Raw genomic sequence first — 6,000 nt, 5'->3', positions numbered from 1 at the left:
CAGCAGTGTGCTCAGGTGGCCAAGAAGGCCAATGGCATCCTGGCCTGTATCAGAAATAGTGTGGCAAGCAGGACCAGGGAGGTGATCGTCCCTCTGTACTTGGCACTGGTGAGGCTACACCTCAAATACTGTGCCCAGTTTTGGGCACCTAAAAACAGGAAGGCCATCCAGGTGCTGAAGTGTGTCCAAAGAAGGGCACTGAAGCTGGTGAAGGACCCTGAGAACAAGTCTTATGAGGAGCAGCTGAGGGAACTGGGGCTATTTAATCTGAAGAAAAGGAGGCTGACCTCACTGCCTTCTACAACTACCTGAAAGGATGTTGTAAAGAGGTAGGCGCTGGTCTCTTCTCACAAGTGACTGATGATAGAACAAGAGGAGATGGTCTCAAGCTGTGCCAGGGGAGGTTTGGATTAGATATTATGAAGAACTTTTTCACTGAGAGGGTTGTCAGACATTGGAACAGGCTGCCGTGAGAGCTGGTTGAGTCACCATCCCTAGATGTGTTTAAAAGCCACCTAGATATGGCACTTGGGAATATGGCCTAGTGCTGGACTTGGTAGAATAGGGTTAATGGTTGGACTAGAGAATCTTAAAGGTCTGTTCCAACCTAAGTGATTTTGTGACTCTATGATTCTATGCTGCCTGCACCACAAGCATCTATGTTGTCTAAAACGGTGAACTTCAGCTTGTTTTTGCTAAATAAAACAAAAACAAACAGAACAACTGCAAAACCAACCAATACTAAGGGGATAAAAACCAGGAAAATACCTTCTGGTTAGCTTTGCATGGCTAAGTGTATGCTAACTAATTGCTGAAGGACATCATATTAGTTCTCTGAGACTAGTAAGAAGCTGAAACATGGAGCAGATAGATTCTTTATGCTTTCTGTCTTGAATGCTGAGCTCAAAGACTTCTAAATAGAAATACGTCTGAAACTGGTTAAGTGACTGAAATGTAAGAGTCACATCAGATTTTTCGGTGTATTTTCATTAAAAGAATCTATCTTCACAGTTAAGATTTGTATTTATTCTGAATTTCTTTCCATGTCTAACTCACTAACATACTCATATCTTGCAAGATACCATCAGAGCTGCATAGAAGTCTCATGTTATTTGCAAACTTATTAATTGACATTATAACCACTACTATGAAATATATATTTTTTTCCTTTTAACACTTTCATTCATCTCACTCAATGTTATTTTCAGTTCATCATTTTCCCATATGCAGAAAATGTTTGATGCTGTATCACATGCAGGAGCATGTCATATCAAAACAGATCCAGAATTTCCAAATGGAAAGTTGCAGGCAGTGAATACATTGCCTAACTCATCAGATAAAGTAGCAGGTTTGTTGGGGTTTTTTTACATGAGCTCATAATTTGAATTTTTTACAGAGGACCTAAAAACTAGGACTACAATAACACTAGTAAAACATAACATCCTAAGCAGATTTGCTTCAAAGGTGTATTTCTGATCAAAGAGAAAATACTGTTGCATATATAGCCAATTAAAAATTGTATTCCCTATTTCCTTGAGGATTCTTATTTCTACTACTCAAACTGAAGTATATCCACAACTTTATACAGATTTCATAAATTTAAAAAATGCATCTCAGAAAACTTAAAAACCTTCACAACATGAGGTCAGAGATGTAAGAAAGCTAAAGTACATTTAATACAGTTACATTATTTCTACTAATAAAAGTCCTTGGGTACACATTGAGGTTACTCAGGTGCTTCACATATCAGTTATTCCATCAATAATAAATTTAAGAACATAAGATGCATTTTTTCTAAAAGATCATAAATAAATATGAGAGATTTTTCCACTAAAGGAATAACTTGCAGATATCTTTTTAATGCCTTCAGTTTTTCTAATTTAAATTCTATAATTACAATATCATTAAAATTCCAAGCAGGCAGATTTGGTCTACGCTGAATGGGAAAGGCCGTTTGCGACACAATTAAGAGTATTCCTTTCAAGGGCAATGTCACAGAGGGTGAACACTAATTTTACTAGTTTGGTAAAGGAGTATGAATAATTGTGGGAAGGAAGAAAAGCAAAAGCAGACCAGACAGCTTTTTTTTTTTTTTTCCTGTGAAGTTCTGCCCTATTTATCTTCCACTTTCTAAATAAGTTATTACAGGGACAGCACTTTGCATAAAAAGATTAAAGATTGCATGGAACACTGAAGAATGCTTTGCAGCTAAAATATGAAAAACCAAAAAAGTCTTTGCAAGATGTAGATAAATTTTCAAGGAAATTATCAAAGATATTCTGATAATAGCACATGATACATAAAATACCCTCAACACTAGGTGTCAGAACGCATTTACTATTTCTGCAAGTAACTTAAAATCATATCATAAAATGGTTTGGGTTGGAAGGGAACTTAAATTTCATCTAGTTCCAACCCCTCTGCATGGGCAGGGACATCTCCCACTAGATCAAATTACCCAGAGTCCCATCCAACCTGGCCTTGAACACTTCAGGAATGGGGCTTCCACACATTCCTTGGACAACCTGTTCTACTGTCTTATCACCCTCACACTAAAAAATTCCTTCCTATCATCTAATGTAAATATCCCTTCAGTTTTACTCCATTACTCCCTGTCCTCTCACTATAAGCCCTTGTAGAAAGTCCCTCCCCAGCTTTCCTCTACATCCCCTTCACATACTGGAGGGGTGTTATGAGGTCTCTCTAGAGACTTCTCTTCTCCAGGCTAGTCAACACCAACTCTCTCAGCCTGTCCTCAGGTAGAGGCGCTCCAGCCCTCCAATCATCTTTGTGACCTTCCTCTGCACTCTCTCCAGGAGCTCCATGTCCTTCATATGTTGGGGGCTCCGGAACTGGACACAGTATACCAGGTAGCGTCTCATGAGAGCCAAGAGAATTACCTCTCTTTATGTACTGGCACATTTCTTTTGATGCAGCCCAGGACATGGTTGGCTTTCTGGGCTGCAAGCACACATTGCTGGCTGATGTTGAACTTCTCATCCACCATGACCCTCAAATCCTTCTCGTCCAAACTGTTTTCAATCCATTCTCCACCCAGCCTGTATTTGTGCTTGGGATTGTCCTGACCCAGACGCAGAACCTTGCACTTGGCCTTGTCGACCTTCATGCAGTTTGCATGAAGCCTGTCAAGTTCCCTCTGGATGGCATCCCTCCCTTCTTGCATGTCAACCTCACTACACAGCTTGGTGTCATCAGCAAACTTGGTGAGGGTGCATTCAATGCCACTGTCCATGTTGCTGACAAAGATATTAAGCAGCACTGGTCCCACAACTGACCTTTGGAGAACACCATTTGTCACACATCTCCACCTGGACATCAAGCTATTGATCACCAGTCTTTGAGTGTGACCATCCATCCAATGAGTGGTCCATCCATTGAACCCGTACCGCTCCAGTTTCAATACCAGGATGTCATGAAGGACAGTGTCAAAAGCACTGCAAAGTTCCAGGTCAATGCACTTCCTTTGCCCACCGATGCTGTAACTTCACTGTTCATGAGGTTAGACTGACTGGTTTATGGCTCCCTGGGTTTTCTGTTTTTCTTCTTTAAAATGGAGATTATGTTTCCACTTTTCCAGTCAGTGGGAACTTTGCCAGACTGCCAAGACTTTTCAAATAGGATGGATAGAGGCTTTGCAACTTCATTGGCCAGTTCCTTCAGGTGCCATGGATCAATTCCCATTCAGGTCCCATTGGACTTAGGCACCTTCAGGTCCTTCATATGGTCACAAACCTCTTCTCCTACAGTGAGGAGATCGTCCTTTTCACAGTCCATGCCTTTGCCTTCTCTAACTTGGATGATGTGACCAGAGCCTTTGCTGGTGAAGAATGAGGCATAAGAGTCATTGAGCTCTACAGCCTTCTCTATGTCTTGCATGGCCAGGTCTCCAGTTTCCTTCTGAAGTGGGCCCACATTATGCCTCCACTTCCCCTTCTGAAAGCCAGAGCTCAATGCAAATTATAAAGTAAAGCTCACAACAGTTTTTTTCTTAGTTCAGAAATACTTTTTTCAAACAATTAGTTTTTACCAGCTAGAAGAATTAAAATCATTATAAAATCATAGCCTAGACCAAAAGCTATTACAAAACAAAACAGTATTAATATTTTTTAAGCAGCTGCACTAAAACAATTTAAATTATCTGGTTAACACCCTTTTCAATACTCTTACTGGGTTCAAATTGCTGGCTGTAAAGCACTGAGTACACTACACAGTGGTTTTAGCTTAAATAAAGAGCAAACAGCTATCAGACATAGACCATATTTCATAAATTCTTGAAAACTTACATAACATGTATATTTAGAAAAGCCCATATGATAAAGTTTCTTGTCAGTCAATCCTCTTCTTTGCACTAACAGTCAGTATTACCATGGACATGCCTTCCACTACTTCACATAATCTAACAGAATAGAAGTTGAAGACTTCGTCAACCCAAAAGGAAATACTCTTGTATATTAAGATGGAAGCACACCAGCACAAAACAAGTCATATGACAAAATAAATGGAGTCTGTGTGGTTGCAATTATGGATAGACACCAATTCCTTGCAGCACTCTGGGAAACCTGAGTAATTGAAGTGCTTTTTCATGACAGCTCAAATGAGCTACCAACTGAGCCATAAAACTAGCCTGATCCCAGAGGAAACACTACTCTTTTTACAAACTTTAGTTTATACTAACTCAGGTCAACCAGTGCAGAGAGGAGTGGGCCCACTTCATTTTCCCCCTGAAAAGAAGAAGAACAAAAAAACTGACTTCGCATCTAGTGATTCTAGAAAAGTTAAAAGGTCTTTGTCCTCCATCACTTTGTAAGGAGGTTTGAATGTGCTGGTAGTTGTATGGATTCAGGTCCTGGGAAGACTCACTGCATTTACACCTCAAAGACTAGGAGTTCAAGTACAATACTTGAGACATGGTCAGGAAAGTAATTTGGAACTAAATTTCTTCCATACTACAGGTACTAGAAAAATTCTTTGACTATACATAATTATACAAAACTATACATAAAATTAAACAACTTTATTTAAAAACGGTAGCAAAATGAAACAAAAATGTCAGGAACATAGAAACTTCTTGTCATCAAAGTAAACAACAGAAAAATAAAAGATTGTTTTCCAGATGCTGTCTTCCTGTTTAACCTTAACTGAGAATAATGAAGAATAAGTTCTGTTTCATTTCGTATTTTATAACATAACTGGACTATAGCTTTAAATTTTCTAAATCAGGGCTGCTCTCATAGTTTGTGCATTATACAAAAGCAGAAAAAAAGCCAGGCTACAGAGCATTAAAATTCTAATACAAATATGGTATTATAAAATACAAAAAATTGCAAACAAATAAAAAAAGTTTCATTAAATTTTCAGTTTGAAAGCTCTTTATTTTTAGCTTAAGCTGTTTACACCAAAATACAATTATTCACTCTTCAAAACTAATGTCCTATTTTTTTTCCTAAGTTCAACAATACATTTAAGGAATATTACATCCAATAAAGTGTCAGTTTGGTAATCAGCAAGACATAAACCTAAAATGTGCATTGACAAATTCCCATTTTTTAAAATATAAATAATTATATACAATAGGTAAGTACAGACAGGAGTGAAAAATCACATTCATCTTCAGAAATGGAATATGCTTTAATTTTTTAGGATTCTTAGCAGGAAAGAATTAGGACCCTGGAATAAGAAACTAACAAATATAAATTGGTATGTGTCCTATTATTTATATTAAAGCACAGAGAAGGTGCCTTATACATGCTTGAAACTTACCTTTAAAAAAAATAAAATAATCAAGAACAAATGTGTTAGTCATAGTTAAAATGCAAAGATTTAAGTGGAAAAGAGTTGGCTTATGAATGAAATATCCACTAAGTGCAAAACTACTGGAAGTAGTAGTAGTGGGAGACTCAAGTTTTCTGAAGAGTGAGATAGTTTAGTAATTCCACCCCTCCTTGTTTCCCTCCTGAAAGATTTTCTACAATAGCTTAT

At 38.0% G+C, this 6,000-nt stretch overlaps 1 protein-coding gene across 1 annotated transcript in view; it reads right to left on the bottom strand.

Annotated features, from left to right (window-relative positions):
* The window catches only part of FER (fer (fps/fes related) tyrosine kinase), an 82,141-nt gene that overhangs the window by 27,727 nt on the left and 48,414 nt on the right, over window positions 1–6,000 (bottom strand). The gene's annotated exons all lie outside the window — the stretch shown is intronic.

This window comes from Chaetura pelagica, unplaced genomic scaffold (genome assembly GCF_000747805.2).
Source record: "Chaetura pelagica isolate M959 unplaced genomic scaffold, ChaPel_1.0 scaffold40, whole genome shotgun sequence".
NCBI lineage: Eukaryota > Metazoa > Chordata > Aves > Apodiformes > Apodidae > Chaetura > Chaetura pelagica.
The sequence above is the reverse complement of the archived record's forward strand: the minus strand, read 5'-3'. Positions and strand labels throughout refer to the sequence as shown.